At 38.8% G+C, this 20,796-nt stretch overlaps 2 protein-coding genes across 2 annotated transcripts in view; one reads left to right on the top strand and one right to left on the bottom strand.

The window, feature by feature from the left end:
* LOC131689641 (protein sprouty) overlaps positions 1-8,768 on the bottom strand; it is a 67,328-nt gene extending 58,560 nt beyond the window's left edge. The window contains exon 1 of the mRNA XM_058974875.1: positions 7,258-8,768. The gene's annotated coding sequence lies outside the window, so the exon portion shown is untranslated. The remainder of the gene's footprint in view (positions 1-7,257) is intronic.
* Positions 1-20,796, top strand: part of LOC131689643 (uncharacterized) — a 290,463-nt gene that overhangs the window by 84,905 nt on the left and 184,762 nt on the right. The gene's annotated exons all lie outside the window — the stretch shown is intronic.

Raw genomic sequence — 20,796 nt, 5'->3', positions numbered from 1 at the left:
TTCAGGCACGTTGGTCCGGTAGCTAGACTTGTCCGATTTGGTTCAAATTTGGAGCAAGTACTCTTGGTGAGATTAGAAATCAACTCAAGGGTGCGCCGATGGGGGTAATTTTTTTTGCTGTCGCTCTAATTAACAAGCATTCTTCAAATGGATCTTTGGATGCAAAATAGAGCTTTAATTGGCTTTCATCTAAACATGTGCGAGTGAATCTTCAGATAAAAGAAATGCTTATATGGATCAATAAATAGGTGCGGACAAGTTTCGCACTGCCGATCTGTGAAAGATGGATTGTATATTTTATTTTATTTATTTTTTATTTGTTCCGATCTTCGGTAGATACCGTAGATTTAAAAAAAAATAGAATACACTATCTAAATTAATTAAAAATTCATAATAGCTAACTTATAACTAAATTTGGTGGCATTAAAATCAAACAGATGTGAAGTTTCGTTGAATTTGTAGCAACATCTATCCACAGGGTTGTTTTGACCATAAACGGTTCGATGTCTAGGAATCCACAAAAAAGGACGGTTCCTTCGAGCGCGAGGAGGTACAAACACATTAATCCGTGCAAGAATATCTGGGCAGTCAATATTGTTACACAACATATCGAATATAAACATTCTTTGCAAGAATGTGCGGCGGAACTCTAACGTCGGTAACTCAAACAGCATGCATCTATCGTTGTAAGGTGGTAGATGGGCAGGGTCATTCCACGGCAAATTTCTTAGAGCATATCGCACGAAACATCTTTGTACGCGTTCTAACCGCTTTATTTGGACGTTTTGATGTGGAGCCCACACTTGCACAGCATACTCCAAAATGCTTCGCACCAATCCGCAATGTAGAGATTTTAGTGCGTAGAAATCGTCAAAGCTAGCGGTATTTCGCTTCAGGAAACCAAGTGTTGCGAATGCTTTTGCCGTCGTTGCGGTGATGTGACCCGAGAAGCTAAGCTTTCTATCAAAAAGCACTCCCAAATCACGAATGGAGTCCATTCTTTCAATGACGCGGGCTTGGAGCAAGTACTCATAATGAGATAGACTGGATATGATCGCCTGAAACTTATCATTTTACATTTGTCAACGTTTATCTGCATACCATTCAAGAAGCACCATTGTTCAATGTTAAGTACGTCATCTTGAAGTGCAGCAGAGTCAAGTCCAGAAGCAATGGAACGAAAAATCTATAAATCGTCGGCGAAGGATAGTTTTCTAGATTTGATACGAGTGCAAATGTCGTTTATGAATAAAATAAAAACTAGCGGCCCTAGGTGGCTTCCTTGAGGGACTCTGGCTGGCATGTCGAGCAAGCTAGAACGTGTTGAACCAATTCCAACGAAAGCACTCCGACTAGACAGATATGATTGCAACCATCCAGTTAGCCACAGAGGAAATCCTAGTTTTTGCAGTTTCAGAAGAGCAATGTTGTGAGGTACTTTATCGAATGCTTTTGAGAAGTCAAAATTTATTACATCGGTTTGTTGACGCTTCTCAATAGAGGGGACCAAGATGCTAGTTTACATCATCAAATTTGAAGTTCTAGAGCGTTACTTCACAAATCCATGCTGACATTCGTCGATGATGCGAGAAGCAGCAGCGTACATCTCGTTGTAAACTAATTTTTCAAGGACTTTAGTAAAACAGTTCAAAAGTGAGATTCCTCTGTAATTCTCAGCATTATGAATGTCGCACGCCCTGTTTGTAAAACTGTATATGAAACCACTTATAACACTTCTATTCAGACACATTCAGCGTCACGATGAATAATTTAGTAAAGTGCTTCGATATCCACCCGGAACTGTGAAATCGATTATTAACAAATTCGGGAAACACTATTCGTTTGATGATCTATCGGGAAGAGGAACAAAACCAGGACCGGGGGCTCAAATTTGGACTGAAAGGTAGTCTAACTCATCAGTCGAAATAAATCGATGTCGTGATTTGGCGAAAAAGGCTGGTAGGAAAATCAGTCGAAATAAATCGATGTCGTGATTTGGCGAAAAAGTGTAGGAATGGTTCAAAGGATCAAAGTGTCAGACATGAGAACATATGACCTGCGTTAAGCCAAACCGAACTGAGCGCCATAATTTTCTGGTGTTTCTAATGGAAAAATTCACGTTTCGATAATTTACCATTATCATAGAAAGTTTAGTGGGTACTTATTTACTTTCGATTACTATTTGAGCTCTCATAAATAAATTGATGTAGGTGTTTACGGTGCTACATTGGATGCGAAACCGATTTTCAGGCAGGTAACTCCAAATGGCGCTTGGTCCTCTTTGGCTTAACACAGGCCATATAAGAAGCAGAACATATTAAAACAAAGTGGTCAGTGAAAATCTAGAGCAAAACCAGTACCCGGAAGTTATTTAACCGGATTTTGCAACTACCGTCTTCGTGTAATTTTATGAATTATGAAGCGTGGCAGGTAATTTGTTCGTGTGGTATAATGTCATCAATTTTCTACACCCAAGAAAATACTGACGTCTACCGTACTGAGTGTTAACAAAAAAGGATGCTTCCGTTGCACAAAAGCACAATATTCCACCATTGTTTTGGCCTGATTTGGCATCAGCACATTATGCTAAAACCACCATAAAATGGTTAGATGAGAATAAGGTAGATTTTGTTGAGAAAGACAACAATCCGCCAAATTGTTCACAGCTTCGTCATTTTGAACGGTACTGGGATACCGTGAAGCGTATCTTCAAGATGGAAGGTAAATTAACTAAGCCGAGTTTTCAATGTTTCTCTTAAGTTGACTTGACTTACAACAGTGCTTCAACTAAAAAAATCTGGCAAATAACGAAAATGTGATCAGATCATGAATGTGGTCCTATTTCCATGCCGCGTTGTTTTGATGACATTCTCCTTAAAATGTCATTCCTGTTTGCAGCGCTTTGTTTTTCATACCGAAAAGTTATGAACGTTCAAAATAAATATTCTAAAACTTTAATCATGCCATATTTATTCGATAACATATGAAATGGTTTCAATTTGAGTGTTTTATTACAAGACTTAGCATACATTCACATTAATAAATAAATCTAATCAATCGTGAATGTTACATAGGTAGTAGCAACATTAGTGTTATCACTGCTTATTCGAAAAAGTTGTTGATAATGCACAATCCCATAAATCTCTCAATAACTACTTTAGAATAAGATGGTATTTTCCACATATAAAAATGTTTTGTAAGATTGAGAGAAATCCTTTTATTTGACACTCTAAATGCCTGCACTGGTCAAGTTACAGTACTAAAGTTTCATGGTTTGAAAGCATTTATTAAAATTGCTATATCTCACTTCCTCGACCGAATTTTCACAATATTTGTTCATGAATTTTTTTGCAATGAATAGTACTTTCCAAAACATGCCTTTGGTTCATTGAAAAAAAATTATTGGCGTTCGTTTTTTTTCGTGGTTTCTTAAAAATTAACTTAAAAAATATTTTTTTCGTAATGATTAAGAGGTTTTAAAATTAATATAAGGACTATTTTTTTTAAAAAAAAACTTTTATATTCTCTAAGATCCACAGAAAAATAAAAAAAAAATTTAAAAATGATTGGGCTTTGAAAAAGTTGCGAAAGCCACTTATAAACAATTTTGCTCAAAAATTACCATTTTTCATAAATCGCATTTGCGGAACCTCTAGATGATTTTTTAGAAACTTAACTTGTTCTACAAAAGTGCTTAAAATATGCTTATCTTTCATTACAGGGTTGAACACCATGACTTTTCGAACGTCAACTTTTCAAAATCGCATGAAAACATGTTCTACTGGATATTCTTTAGTTGATTTGTACTATGCTTTACTTTATACTTCAAAAAATCACGTATACATACTGAATTTCACTAGAACAAATCAATATAACCTCAAGACCTATACAAATTATCAGTATCTGATCATTCGATATACCATACTATTATTCAATGGAAGAAAAGCAAGGGAGCTAATAGCTAGGGTAAAGTGAGGCAATATGAGCAAGAAGGTTGAATACTATTATATCTATATCAAATCAAACAAAAAGTGCCAAATTTCGCCTTATGGGTAGAATGCCACATATTCCTCACATGCAGCTATCGTATGTGCTTAAAAATCTCGAAATTTTTGAAAACGATCGGTGTATGTAATTAATGACTCTTAGACTTGAGCAATCTTGAGTGGGAAAACGAAAGTTATATTTTATAACAAAATGTAAAATTAGCTTCACTTAGGAGTCTTCTTTCTCATTGATTTAGTGGCATATCCTGTCAATAAAATTCATGGTATAGTTTTTAACAGCCTTTTAGGAACCATTAGATGCAGAATTCCACCTTGTTTAAATGAAATCTTTGTGAGTACTGTTTTCGAGTAAATATTATAATTCCTCGTACGTATTAACTTCAGGTGTAAAACGTGGGAATTTTAATGCATATACTCATAGATTTTTGCGTGGAGCTCATTTTGCTATAGAACACTTTTCGCAGATTGTTGTGGAAAGTATAAAACCTTGATAAGTTATGTTTATGTTTCAAATAGTTAAAAAGGGATTATATCTTCCAGGGCTGTATGAATTTTACAATATTGTCGTACGGATACATCATACGAATGTTTATTTCATATAGCTTGATTCTTATAAGATTTTTAGTTTTTTGACATCCTGTCAGTTATGAATACTGAAGAAGACTATTACTGCCGATCAAAGCATACCAAATGGATTTTTGTCGAAAATGAGTTATCTGTTGAATAGTATTCTGAGTCACCATTGAATCACAATGCACAAATAAGATTACCAGGTTCGTTTAGGAAATATAAAACATACCAAGACAGTGTTGTCTCATCCACTAGGCTCAATGCAAATGTAAATCTTGGACAGCGCTTTTCTCAGCTTGCTATTTTTCAATATGGTACTCCTATACATAAACGATATAATACGTCATAGTTGAAAAACTAGTATTTCTAGAATTAAACGGAAGACATCTTTTTTAATAGGGTTAAATGTGACATTCCACTAAGTTGCTCAAAAAGTTTTTATCTTTCATGAAAAAAATTGAAGCTGTTTGACAGATTTTTGATTTTTTAGTATCTTAAGATTTGTTTTATTTAGCAACTGACATTTTACATCATCTAATACTGATTGGCGGATCATTCGTATAAACGAAAAGTCAATGGTTCACAGATTTTTGGAAAGTAGGGGTGCTTAACTTGCCGCAGATGATGATATTGCCTCAACTTTCCCTACATTTTTATTGCGATTATAGCGTAGTCTTAGGCTTTGTCTCTTTTTTCGGGCCAGAAAAATTTCTAATCCTATGTACGGGTGATGGGAATTGGGTCCAAATGAGCTGCCTACAAGGCAATCGATTCACAAACTACTATGTCCACCCCTATGCAACATTCCAATAAACAGCGGAAGTAGAACAAGCCTTTATTTTGAAGAAATAAGCTGAACAATAACTGTTTTAACCATTATCCAGCTAAATTGTTTGTTGGAATATTTTGATACTTTTTTTTAATTAGGTCAATTTTTTGTTACATCATTTCCTACTACGTGCAACGCCTCTGTATCCCAAAACACGCCAAATATCCCTTTCAATGGCTACGCTTATCAGGCTAATGATAAAAACCCTGGGTAGCTGCAGAAAGTTACACCATCACAACCCCCCGTTTGACGAACTTAGAACCAACTGTCATAAAAAGAGATAATGTTTCGATTTTATATAACCGGAACATTCGACGACGGTGATTCTTATCGCCCGGTTATTATTAGATCCGGACCGTCCAATTAACAAGCTGAATGTGTTACGTGAACCAATCGTTGCCGACCGCCTAAAAAAAACGCTTATCGTTGATTTTTAGCAATAAAAAGCAATACCATACCCCCACTACAACCGATTACAGCGGAAGCGAGGATCGGTATATTTTTTTTCATTTTCGTTAACCAAAACACAAGCATCTATCCAATCAATCTGGACGCGCCGGGGTCGAACGTGCGAGCGAAAAATATTGAATGAAATCAAGTTTGCAGCAGCTTGAAGTGGCGACGTAGTTCGACGATTGATCCAATGGACACGGTGCGACCCTTCTCGCGCCTTCTCCACCACTCACCGTTACTTAAGTCGAACCGATACCCCTCGTTGGTAGCTAGTTAGCTGGCTGGGCTGGGCTGGGCGGGGGGACAGGGTGATTGAATGAGATCGGTGGTTGGCAGGAGGTGTAGGTAAGCAGGCCAGGTAGGCGAATGAAGCAAACAAAAAATAAATATATATAAAACAAGTTGAACAGGAATATTGAAACAATCGGAAAACTACTTTTAACTAGAAATTCAAGTCGCGACTCGGTAGTGTGTCGTGTGCTGCCCAGCTCAGTTCTCCTGCAATGCGATTTCTTCACCCCATTCACCGAGAGATGACTATCAGATGTACCGAGAAGCCGCGGCCGCACGGTTACAAAGAGCCTCTGTCAGAAGTGGCAAAGTATGTTCGAGAGACAATTGTGTATACTTTGGCAGGCAACCAGTGCCGATGATCGTGACAGGGCAACGTCGGGTGACGGTGGCAGTGGCAGCGGTGCAGTTGTAGATCTGCCGTGCAAAACACACTACACAGCCCGGTTTGAAGGGGTTGAATTTTTCTCGCAGGGAGGGCGCGACTGGATCAGAAGGGAAGAGGTGATCCGAGGGAGGTCAGCCGGTCCTCATTGCTTGGAGCTTGTGGTAGCTCGCTCCTCGTGTGTACGTGTGTAGTTAGTCGGAAAGCATTTTCGAATTCTTTTATGAATGAAAAATGTCAATTACGATTCTATAATTATAGATTGTAGAACAGCACAGCGATTCGAGCGGTCCGGTCCGGGGCAGTGTGGCTGGCTAAGGCAGTTTTGTTTGTGCGAAGTGGTTGTTTGTACAGAGAGTTCGCGGAAACCTCGTGAAGCTGATTCGAATTACGGTTTCTGAAAATCCCGGCATCGCTTTATTTGCAAACAGCACATTTTCTTGGTTCGTACGAACGCCGCAGTTGGTTGTCTCCCCATCTGTATTCAGCTTCCACGAATCGAACGAGAATTAAAGGGCAAAATAGCTTGGAATGTGGGGAAACATACTGGCATCGATTCATAATTATTGGCACGATGTGCGCTTCAACTCTTTGCTTAACATGACACACTAAGCGATGGAAGGAAGATCCCCACAAGCGAATTGCGTACACCCACCTCAGATCAGTCGTACATACTAGTTATTTTAATTTCTATATTTATTCCAAGCCGAAAAGTCACTTACATAATCAATAAGCAATTAAACCGGGTTCCGATTTGCGTTCGTAATCCAAATCCGGTGTCCTGGTGTTTCTGTATCGCTGGAAAACGTTGCTTCTAATATCGTGCATCCAATATTAATCCAAGTTTTGCTCGAAAATAACACAAGATACATGATTTGCCGGAAATGGGCATAAAAAATCACATTGCTTCTTTCACTGTACACTTGGGGAAGGATTTCGCCCAGCCTTGTGTGCTGTTGCTGCCTTGGATAATTTTATGTTGTTTCACTCGTTTTTTTTCGCACGTAAACTTGATTACTTCGATTCACTCACTGCACTTTATTTTTTTCGCATACCTTTTTACGTATTTTTTTTTATTACTGTTGAACTTTGAATCCCACTCTCATTTGTGTATCCACTTACAAAATAATTTAACTTTTTTTTCGCTTTCGCTGTGTGCGGCTGTTGTTTTCATTCATGAAATCATTCGATCATCACTTTGAAGAAAAAATCTTTTCTCAGCATTTCTTTTTTTGCTTGCTGCTTTTACCCTTGATACCTTTTTTCTGTATTTTCAATACAAATAAATTTTTCGTATATTTCTTATTACTTTTGCTTTCACGCTCTTTTTCGGTTGCCAGAAAAAAATATGAACAAAAATAAATCACTTTTCAAAACATTTTCTTCGCTCGCTCCATGCTGTTGCCGTTGGCGTATTTTCGGAGCACTTTTCATGCTTTTGCTGGTACACTGCTGTGGAAGAAGCTCCTACCGTTGCTGCTGACGGCGACGACGACGACGACGAGGACGACGACGGCGATGGTCGTGTCGACGGTGTTGTTTTTCTGCCGCTGCCGCTGATCTGACGGTGATGACGATGACGACCAACAAGAAGACGGCCGCGACGATGTTCGCTGTGGTACATCTGCCGTATGTCTGTTGCTGTGTGTAGCTCTGCAGCAGTGTGCGTACCGCGGCGCGTACTGTTCTGCATGAAAATGCTGTCGCGTCGCAGCCGCCGAGATTAAGCTGTGTGTCGTTCTCCTGCTTTCCGTCCACCGACACTAACTTTCAGAAACTTTTGCTTCACTCTGTAATATTTTATACCCTACTGTCACATCACTCGATTGAACATACAATAGGAAAAGGGGGTACCGATTACCAACCTTTTTCGATAGATGCTACGATCAGCAGCTATTGCCAGAATTCAGTTCGTATCAAACTCGAACTTATCACTTCCTGCTGCCTTGCTCACTTTACATCCCGTTCTACAGTCGGCAAAGGCTAATCTTTTTTTCCACTTGCTTCTTCTGAAATTCGTTCACTATGCTTCACATTTTCTCGCATCTCGCTTCCTTCGACCGTTTGTTTCTTTTTCTTGTGCTCTCCGTGTGTGTGGTATATGTATACACAATGGTAATTATAGTAATTTTTCTTGAATGCACAAAAAAATCCTACAAAGCAACGTTATGAATACAGTCCGTCTACGATCAAAGCTCTAAAACGACTGATAAATAATTTCGTTTCAATTCGTATATTTAGAAAACGTCATGCGCATACAGAGGGGAGGGCGTTTCCGACTTCGTTCGCTCGGCTCGTGTTCGGCTGCATCCGTTTCGCTCGGTGTGCGTGACAGAAAAACCCTATCCGTACAGGCTGTACGACACACGCTTTCCCTGGTGTGTGCCATGAACCCTTCCACGTATGCGTGCTTTCATTCAATCCGGACCTAGTATGGGTGCATTCGGGTCCACTCGGCTTCCGCACACATACCGTCACAGAACGGGCCCGAGGTTCACTTCGGCTGCCATACTCGACACAACAATGCCACGCAGCGGACAAATTCGTTACTACTGAAAAGGTTTTTATGAATGAAAACCTCGGCCATAATGAATGGAGTAACGAAACGAAAACCAAATGTGACAGTCACCTCTCTCGCTTGTGCTCAGGCAAAGCTTTGGTGATATTGCTATTATTGCTGCCGTCGCCACGTCGTCGCGCACTCGGTTCTCGCTCCCGCTCGCTGTTTCGCCCCGCTCAACCGTTTGGTCGCTGTCGTGACCATTTCTAGAGCTACACAGCCATATTTTTATTTTAATTCATTCGGCCTACCATTCAGTGCTCCGTTTCATTCACGCGGCTGCTGCCTGGCGGTAGGGTACTTTTTGCGCGCGCACGATCTCTCTCTCTTTCTCTGTCCCACTCTCTACACGGTGTCGCTCGTTGCCATTCTCTGTGCTCCGGTCCGGAGATGGTTGTCTGGCTTATTGCTTGGCTCTGTGCTCCGTGCTGCAGAGTACAGCTAACCGCTTACGACATCAACGGGAACCGGGGGATCACCCAGCAGCGGAAAAGTGCTCAAACGAGGGATAGCCCATTTGCCGGTTGGTGTTCTTTGCGTTTGCTTTTTTTTCTGTATGTGCAAGGCTGCTGCTACTGCTACGGCTTTACATTCGATCGTGCTCAAGCTGGGCGTATGAATTACCATTGCCGCGAGAAAACGTTCGGGAATGGAAATACTATCTCGTCGATGTTGTTCCGTTTCAGGTTTTATGGAAATTCATAGGCACTTTTTTTGCTTGTATCCGATGTCGCGGATTGTGGTAATTTGCCCGAATGTGGGACTAGAAACGAGAAGGTCCTACGATAAGGAAACCTACCTATGTTGCTGATTAACGATCATCTGATTGCTCCGGTTCGAAAACAAAACAAAACAAGGTTTTGAAATAGAGCAATCATTCAGGTTGAACTTGTTATTCTAACGACGCATAAGCTAAACTTATTTTACCAACCCTGTCACAGTGGGTGCAGTGCTAATCATAATTGGGACGTGAGAGTTGAATAAACAACTCTTGGCTCATTTTATTTAGCACACAGTCGCATCAGTACTAATCCAGCTGATTGGTGTACCTTACATGTAACAATTCTATTGGGGAAACTTTTGACGGTATTTTATATTATAAAAGATGGTGTCTACGGAAAAGCTGTATGTCAGGTAATTATAAGTATATTTTCTGAAGACTCCAACTCTGTAGGTCCTACAGGTTTTGAAATATGGCGTATTTTGAAAACATAATCTGTAAGTAAATGTTTTAACTAAAACCGTCTCTATCTCGAAATATACAGGACCTACAAAGTTTGCATCTTCAGAACATATGTTTAAAATGATAGTACCTACAACTTTCTCGAAGACACCACATTTCTATCTAGCTTCATTAAAAAGTTGATAACAGCGCGGCCCTAGCGATTGAGTTCCGAACTAGTGTGATTCAACCAAACAAAGCGCTAAGTGCCATACAGCAACTCTTCCGACACCACAACTCTATAACGAAAGATAATAATTGATTCCACGTTTTTGCCTTTCTCAATAGAAAGGTATTGCAATTGCTCTGAAAACCGACTTTTTAACGGAGGCCCGGAGGGCCGAGTGACATACCATTCGATTCAGTTCGTCGAGTTCGGTAAATGTCTGTGTGTGTATGTATGTGTGTATGTATGTATGTATGTATGTATGTATGTGTGTGTATGTGCGTCTGTGTGTGTGTATGTGACCAAAAATGTCACTCATTTGTCTCAGCGATGGCTGAACCGATTTTGACAAACTTAGTCTCAAATGAAAGGTGCAACGTTTCCATAGGCTGCTATTGAATTTCTAATGAATCCAACTTCCGGTTCCGGAATTACAGGGTGATGAGTACGAACACACAGAAAATGTCGATTTTAATAAATTCTGCAATGAATGTATCAAGGTGAAAATTTTTCCAAAATATGACCACAACTGCTTCGATTTGTAGTATTCAAAGTCTATTTGGCCACATTGGCCACCATCATCGGTTCCGGAAGCCCCGGCGGAAGTATCTAAATTCAGAATAACAGTCACATCGGTTTCTCGGAGATGGTTAGACCGATTCAACTAAACTTGGTCTCAAATGCCATGCGTCCCCGTAAATGGCTATTTAATTTCATCCCGATCCGACTTCCGGTTCCGGAGTTACAGGTTGTGGTGTGCGATCACATAGCAAATTGTGATTCAAACCGATACGCCGATGAAAGCAAAAAAGGTAAAAAATTCGCTAAAATGTCTCTCAAACAACTTAAATTTGCTGTTCTAGGTCACCGACGGCCAACCAAACTTTCGTTGACTACATTGACCACCATAGACGGTTCCGGGAGTGCCCGGGAAAAGCGGCCATCTTTCAAAATTTACGAACTCACATCAGTTTCCCGGAAATGGTTGGGCCGATTTTCACAAACTTAGTCCCAAATGATAGCTATAATATCCCCACATATGTCTATAAAATTTCGTACGGATCGCTTATATGGGTCCGGAAATATAGACTAAATCGTCCGGTCACATATGAAATTCTCATATAAGCCCGAACTCAATTTTTTTTTCAAATGGGGGACCCCATGAAATTTCAGAAATCGAATTCGTATTTTTGATGCCAAACATCTTTAAAATGCATGAAACGTCGAGATTTTATGTTATCACGATTTTTTTTTATGAAGATCGACTTTTTGGGACTTTGCCGATTGGCTTTTTTTTCCTTTACAAAATTTTAGAACTCGAATCATGATTTCTTTTCTTGTATATAGTTGTCATGTCATGTATAATAATAAAATGTAATATATACATTTGAATGCTTTTAATGAATATAAACAACGCAAACATGATTGAGAAAGGCTTAATTGCACCGCTAGGTGGATTAAAACAGGTTTTTAACTTTTCGACAACAATGTACCGTGTTTGGATTCGATGTTTTGTTTAAGACCAAGATAAAGGCTTAGTCCCCACACTTCGCGAAGGGAGATTTATGCGATACACATTTATAGCACCAATACTATTAGGCAAGAAAAAATGTCAAATGAAATATTGCGAAGGATTTCAGTTGAAATAAACCATCATCGAGAACAGACCATTAGAGAATAAACCGTAACGTATACAAGTGATAGATGTTTCAATAAAGCTGTTAACTTACGCGTATGAAGATTTTAAATTTAATTAAACCGAGCCCTATCTGAGTTTGCGGTTCGCCGAAATATTTCGGATTTGAATTCGTCGTATTCTTCCGTAAGTTTTGCGATTTCACTTACGGGTCTGTTAAGCTAGATCTTTGTAACTGCCGCACGTCGTGCCTGGAATGTTTAAGCCCAAAATACAACAGGGTCCAACATACCGTTATTCTCTCAATCCCTTATTGCTTGGTGGCCCCTTTTGGACGCCAGCTAGCACTGGGGTTACCTCCATGGTCAACTTGGACTGCTAATAGCAAAAAATCTTAAAATTATTTTCGAAATTCTTAAATGGCAGTACACGTGGATTACTTAGAACTATCAACAAATGCAAAAATGTCGATTTCGTAAAAAATGTGGGTTAGCCCCTTTTGGACGCCAACCATTCAGTTGTTCATAAAAGCGGTAGAACATAGCAGGTATTGAAGAAACATTCTTCAATACCTGCTTAATACCTCAATGAGGTATAATACTTTATTTTAGTATGATTTATGTATTCCAGTGATTTTTACAAATACCAAATCAATATCTTATTGAACACTTCCATACAGTGAATTCAGTTATAGCTTATTATGGGGTTCAAGTATTGGGTACAGTATACCTGAATTTGGTATTCTGAAGTTATTTTCTTCTGCTCGGGTACACAGGACAGAAATATTATCAATAAATATATTGACAAGACTGCTTCAAATCCTCACTCCCATTTAAATTCTACAGAAGCCATAATTTCAAGATGACCTTACATCATCAATATATTGATCAATATCAATAGTTTTGCAACCCATTAGAAGCTAGAAAAAGAAGTTGGACCTGAAAGGGTTAAATATTTTGAAAAATCATAACGCATGAACCATTCGAGATAGCCATATAGTTTATTCAGCAAAGTTGCTTCAATTTGACTGTTTTATAACTAAGTAGAACATTACGTAGTTTAATTTTACATATGTAAACCCTTTTTATATCCACCTAGTGGTGCAATGGTGCCGCGGTGCAATTGTGCATTTCTCCAAACTATGATCCATTATGTTCAATAGAATTTTGTAAATGTCTATTACATAGGCTAATGAGTCTATTTTCGCCACATTTCTTGTATCACCCTACCCATTTGAAGCCGTTGGAATCACATCTGCCATTTTTATTCAACGCATTAGCTAAAAAGTCAGGACGACAATTAGGACACTCGATTCGAGTTTTTGTTGCACCCAAATACGAGGATTTCATCATATTCAGGGCATTTGTGTTATTAGATTCGTTCTTAACAACGAACTAAAGTTTTAATGCCAATTTATACACATTACGTCGATTGTCGATCGAGTAATTAATCAACTAGTGAGGAACCTTCCTTAAAAGGGTGAAAATGGACACTTTACTCTTCTCAGTACACCTTGCACTTATATACAATGGCTTGCCAGTCACGAACTTGATGAGCTACGTGTGGACGGTGAAACACTTGAAATAAAATAATATAATGTTTAATTAGCTTAATCAGGAATAGTTCAATGTTGTCTCCCTGCAAACTTATTTTGACATGCCGGAGATGGGTATGTGAAGAGGGCGAATAACTCACAACCAAACCACTCTCCAGCTTATTTTGGTATGTCTGGTGATATAGAGGTGGTATAAAGATGATAGGGTAGAGAGGGGGTATTAGGGATGGATGGGGTGATGTATATCCCTAACTACACCATTGATAAAATTCAGAAACCCTACCTCAGTCGGAAAAAAAATCGCTAAGATTGGGTTGTAGATTTTGATAAAGGAGAAAATGGTGAATTTGAAATCATAAAAGTTCCCCGTGTTGCCGAGGGTGGAAAGGGGAAAGTAATTTTTACGTATGACCAAATACCTCAGGTGGTTTCCACATACACTTTAAAATTATATCGCACTTCAATCGCACGTAAACAAAAAGGAATAAAATGGCCCGAAAAACGGAATATATTCCTATTGAAGTTCTCAAAACAGGAATTGTTTCATAGTTTCTTGCACATTAGTGGGTGTATCTAAATCAAATATCTCGATATATAAAATTTAATCAGATGTATTCAATGGGTACAAATTTGCCGGTCATTGGATCTGGTGAAGAAGTTTAAATTATGCTGGATGCAGAAACTACGGAATCTGAAGAAAATCTCAGAGCATTTTCGGTTTGACATGTTTAAAGAGCCGACGCAACCCACAGCTAGTTGTGCAATGATTTATGAATGATAATATTAACTACATATTTAAGATACATCAGGATTCAGCTCAGAAGGTATTATACTAGCACAACGGACATACTTTGTACTCAAGATACTTTCGCGTAGCCTCTAATGAATCGAAGCGAAAACAACACAAATCATTGGAGAGACGGTGTGGGCAAGGTTGCCAAAGCTTTGGACGAAAATACTTTATTTGTCGTGGTTGCAGTAATCACATTTTATGGTTTTCAACCGTTTAAGTATTATGATGGTAAAGGTATATGGAAAATTCCTATATGACCACAGTAACTAATCTGTAATTCCGGAACCAAAAGTCAAATCGGGATGAAATTCAATAGCAGCCAATTGAAGCAATGCAAATTTCAAATTTAAAAATTTGTTAAAATCAGTCAAGAATTTTCTGAAGAATAGGTGTGAAATTAACTCTGTACATTGGCAAGTTATCCGGGGCATCAAGACCGTCCTAGGTGGCCTAAATGATCAAATGATCAAAGACTACAGGTCTTCAAATCTACACCCATTTTAATAAGTTTTGCATCATCTAGATATCATGGTGTTATCAGTTTATATGGTAATTTATTGTATGATCGCAATTCTCAACCAGTAAATTCAATAGCGACCTGTGCCTTTCGTTTGAGATAAAATTTGAGAAAATCAGTTCTCATAGTTACCAATGTGCGATTGTTTGTTACATACATACAAACACACATGCGCTTACACACATTTGCTGAACTCGATGAAGTAAATCGAATAGTAAAAGAGTTTCGGCCATCCGGGCCTTTGTTTGTCTGATTTTTAGGGTGGTTACATAACCTTTCTATAGGAGAAAGGCAAAAAGGTTTATATAGGAAATTTACGTGTGATCAGTTTCTTTTACTCATAACTGCGGAACCAATACTCTATTCATATTAAATTCGGTAATAATCAATGTGAATACTGATAAGCAAGGGTTTGCCCACTACTCGGGTTCTTGTTTGTCCGGCAGACCCTTCTTTTCAGGGCGGCCTAGGTGCTTCAACAGGAATTTAGGATTTTCGTATGTAAACAAATAAAAAGGGGAAAAACATAAATAAATTTACCGACTTTTATATTCTCCTACTCACTCCCAGCATATTCTGCACGACAGCACACTTAGAAAATGCTGCTGGTGGCGGGAATGGGTTGCAGTTTCTTACCGCTTCCGACTGGCCGGGATTCCCAACGGCCGCGTTCCCCCTGCTGTGAATGCTGGTTGTAGTTGGTTGCTACGGTGTTTTAAAACGTCTTTTTCGTGCTCAAAATTAATAGCGTCTAAACCGTTGACTTTAGTATAGTTTGTTCGGAGAAGTTGTTGTTCCTCTTATGATTGCGCATTCACAGAAGTATACCGTTCAGTGATCAGTTCACCTATAAGTGATATACGAAATTTATTTTCCGAAGTAATTAAGATAGAGACTTTTTGTCTTCGGCAAATTTGTAGCAAATATTACTACAAAAGAAATTGCTGAAGACAACATATATCTAGCATTAATAGTTTAAAAGTTATGGAACATATTATATGGAAGAACCCTTAAATATAGTTTTTTCATGATAACTTTTTTAGACATTCTCCCATCTTTTTGGAATCGTCAACAAAGTTGTTTGTGGTATCGATACACATATTTTTGCTGACCATAGTTACTGCCTATCCGTTGAATTTAGAAAGATATCTCAAATTTTACGATATTTTTGGGGTAACTTCCAACATAAATTATTCGTTAAGGAGCAAACAACATCATAACATACTGAAAGTACTAGCTTTTTACTTTCATACATTAGCTCGATTGTTAGTCGACGCGATTCTCCCCGAGTGTTATGTTCAATACAATATGCCATCGCAGTGGTATAAAATGAAATGTCAAGCGCACTGCGATAACAGCTTCATGTTTTTATGGTAAATTGCATAAAACATTAAACGATGTACAAAAAAAGAAAAGGGAACTTTGACCACAATCGATCAGTCCTTTGCACATAGCCAGGGAGGTGAGCGTGGCTCTTTTGTTGGAACTTCCCTAGCGACGGTGGCGAACTATCGCCGGATCGTCTACTCGCCGTAAACGATCCCGGAAGTCACCGTACTAGACTTCCCGGGTGAACCTTTGTCCACCCTGCTTCGTTCTCCTTGGCAATTAACTGTGGAGCTGGTCTCGCTTGACCGATCCTCCACAGCGAGAACGGACGATGCTTCGGATCTTTAACACTTAGCCGTGAACGCGAGTGGCTCCTTCGCGATTAGCGTTCCACTATGGCGATCCCGCACCCCACTTGTAACCGGATCACGGGCCGGCACTTTCGACGGGCTTAATTGGCCGTCTCTCACGCGCACTTCACACTCTGTCACTGTGGCAGAAAACTGTCCCGAAAAAAAAGGAATGTTTAATCTCGGCGACTTTCTACTACCGTGGTCCGTCACTTTCTACCCTTTCACGATGGCCGCCTTTTTTTACTCGACCAAGCAATCACCAAAAATACGCACCGCCGCATAGCTGTCATTGCTATGGTACAGCATAGTCAGCAATCACTTTTGCAGCGAGAGGAGAGCGGTGACCTATCTAAACCCTATGTTTCTTATATACAAACATAAAATAAAAATTACTACACCTATCTGAACGCACAAAACCGTTCACAAACGCAAAAATATACAAAAATTTACAAACTAAATGTGAACAGTATCGAACAGCGGTGAGCATAACTTTAAGTAAACAAATACACTCTACGGAGTGTATACACAAAAAGGGTATATTTCCACCCAGTGCTAAATTGTTACCCTGACGGGTTACATACTATACCCTTCATTGAAGACTAAAATTCTGAGAATAGAGTCAGTAATATACGAGAAACAGGCGTGAATCTAATTTCGGAACATGGCCATTTTCCTCCATTTTCCGGAATTCTCAATGTGGTCGAAGAGCCTTTGATTTGCAATTAATGATTTGGACCAACAATTTTAAGAAATTTAAAACTCATTTCAATTAGTTTTTCATTATTTAGAAATAAACATTTTACCGGTTTATATGAGAATTTTGTATCTGACCGCATACTTCAACCAGTTACACAGGAACCAGAACTCCGAATCCAAAAGAATTTGATAACAGGCAATTTGGATGCTGTAGCTCTCATCAGGGACTATATTTTAGAAAATCGGGTCTGATATTTCTGAGAAGCAGATGTAAGTTCAATTCAGGAACTTAGCTACCGTCCCGAAGCTTCCGGTTTTGAAAAAGGTGTCCAAAGTTATCAATGTGAGTTTGATAGGGCATCAGTGAGATGAAAGTATATATTTAAAGAACCTTAGGAGACATTTTATGAAGTTTTGCATCTTTTAGCTAGCATACTATATATCTAAAATTAACCGTTTGAAAGGTAACAGTTTTGTCTTCCTAAATACAGTTTTGGGACCATAGTACACTGTGCGAACGGTTGGTAGTTTTTGAAGCAGTGATTGCAATTCGTAGTTCAAAATTTCTCTATTTCATGTGCACTTCTTAGAAGACAGTTGGCAGCACGCATCTTCCTTTCGAAAACTCCGAGGAAACATTTGTTAGAAATCTTCTAAGGACAGGGAGCTCACCACCACTAGTCTAAGGAATGACAGTTAACTGACAATGGTTCTTGCGATCCATATTTTATTCTGTAACGATTTAAATAAATGGCACAAATCTAGAAGTTTTTGAGAACTAAACGGAGAACTTTCCAGTCCGCTAGTGGGATTATCCTTCAACAGCTATTTTTCTCCTTTCCACTGCAGCGGAAGCGATTACGTGGACACTAAACGTGTGTGGAAGGATTGCATAAAGAGCGGAAGGAGACGGCTACGAGTGTGTGGAGTACGTACTAGGACTTTAGGCACAATTGACACGTACACTAGAGTGTGCGCAATCGGCGCGTTGGAGGAAAAGAACTTGATGACATGATGCGATCTGTCCCCGCACGGGACACCGGACGCGGCCAATCGAGTGGTAGAATTGTGTGGGGAAAGAACGCAGCAGCCGCCGTAGCAGAAAAGTTGAATTGAATTGAATCGATTGAGAGTTGCTTGCTTTTTTCCCCTCCTCTCTGGAGGCAGCCACGATACTGACAACGTCGACGACGACGACGATAACGACGGATACGGTCAATACGACGATCAGGAAAATGAAAAAGAATATAGAATAAAAATATGTGGACTATACCGAGAGTGCACGATTCATAACTTGGTTACCTAAAGTTGCTTTTACGCTTTTTTGCTTTCTAGGCTAATTTGGATTGTTTGGAGAGGAGGCGCGGAATGTGTCTTTTTGAAGATAATCGAACCAAGATACAGTTTTCATGGTATTTCTATAAATTATGAATGAATAATTAATGTTTGTTCCGAACTATTCTTGCAAAGCAGTTTGGAGAATTATTGGAAAATTCGTTTATCTAGCATATTTATTTGAGTTATTTGCCGATGCTTTCTTTGGTTACACTCATCGAATGATCGATTGCTGCGCAAAAAAATGAAGTCCCGCATGTGTGTTACATTTTTGCATTGATGACACACATTGTTCACTGTATGTTTGGAGAATCGCAAAAGAATTTCCTAAACTCCTCGTGGTCTTGCCGACATTAGACTTCTTGGCTGTTGTTGGCCGCATCGGTTGAACGATGCGGAGCACATGGAACATGTTATCATTTATTTATTTATTTACGTTAGAGTGAATGTGATGTGTGTAACCGAGCGACGATGCTCGTAAATGCGGTGTCTGTTATCGGAAAGTAATCATGCTAAGTGAAGCGGTTCTAAAATCGATTTTACAGTCTGAGCGACTAGCACTAGCAAAGGCTGCTCCGTGGTCAATGTTGCTATTGGGTGGGATTGGATCGACAAAATGAAATCCATTGTATGTTTCAATCCGGGGCGACAGCGCGTCGTGGATTTCACTTTCGACTAGAAAGATAAAACTTAGAAGCTTAGAAGTTGAGTAAATATCATCGTGGACGGAAACGGGCGAGACATATTGGAATATTCCGGTGGCCACTATTTGGGAGATAGCATGATAGATGGTACAGGTATAACTCGACTATATGCACCCTCCATTTTACGTACATGTATTCCAGTGGCATAGCCAAAACTGGGGGGCTTTAGAAGTTTATACCCCCGCCGATAATAATTGGCTATTTTGTTAATTACATGGTGTTCCAGTGATTTTGTACTTTTCAAAAGAGTAGTTGTAGATCTCATCAAATGCAACACAAAACAATGCATGAAAAATGTTGTATACCCTCGAAATCTTGATTTAAAGCAAAAAACGATTTTCTTTTGGCACTACAAAATTTTGCATGATCATCATCAGCGATATGCTATGTTACGTTCTTTTGCTAAAAATATTATGCGGTCTCGGGACAACAATATGTAAACAACCACAATTTTGCGAAAATTATGAAAATTGCTAAATATTTTTATTAGGAAACGTCTTTGTTTTAATGAAAGTTTAAGGAGAACATTTCATTTCGCATCCAATGACCTATTCAAAATCGGTTCAAAAATGGCTGAGTTATTAATTTTTTTCCAAATTAGGAACCTGCTCGCATGAACTCTTAAGGTGTTACTCGCACTATAAGATTCTACAATTATATTTTTTGTTATTTTATTCAATTTCATGTTCAAAGTTCACACACATACTTTTGCATGTATACTAGACCAGCAACAATTTTGGCTTTTTTTCGGAACACTGCTAATTCAAAAGATAATTGGATGCACAAATCATATGCAAAATATGAGCTTTTTCTGATAACTCTAGTTCACCTACAAGAGGTTTGAAGTTTCTATGGTAATATATATGGAAACTCGGAAATAAAAACTTAAAATTAAATTAAAAATTCCACAGTAACTCTGTATACCTCAAAAATTTTGGCCGCATAGCTTATTTTATAACGAACAGATTTGTTGAAGATTGCATATTGATTGGAAGTTCCCCGACAAAGCTATTTAACTTCGAAGACCAACTGATTTTTTTTGAAATTGCCTATTCTAAGCATGTGCGAGAAAGAGAGGAAACACATAACTTTATATGAGAATATCTTTTTACTGCAAAATCTGATCAATTTGCAGTCTTCGGCAATGTTGATCCTTACACGACATAGATTAAGGTGCAGATTATGGGATGCACAAGATGATACTGGCATTTTAATGATTTTTTTGTTTCTTTTCCCTATTTTTCATGCATTTTACTATACAAACTTGAACACTCTTGTGAGTGAGCTAGAGTTTTCAGAAAAAGCTCATATTCGACAAATGGTATGTGAAGCCAATTACCGTTTGATTTAACAGTGTTCCGAAAAAAGTCAAAATTGTTGACGGTCTAATGTATA

The sequence above is a fragment of the Topomyia yanbarensis genome, chromosome 3 (assembly GCF_030247195.1).
Source record: "Topomyia yanbarensis strain Yona2022 chromosome 3, ASM3024719v1, whole genome shotgun sequence".
In the NCBI taxonomy this organism is placed as follows: Eukaryota; Metazoa; Arthropoda; class Insecta; order Diptera; family Culicidae; genus Topomyia; species Topomyia yanbarensis.
The sequence above is the reverse complement of the archived record's forward strand: the minus strand, read 5'-3'. Positions and strand labels throughout refer to the sequence as shown.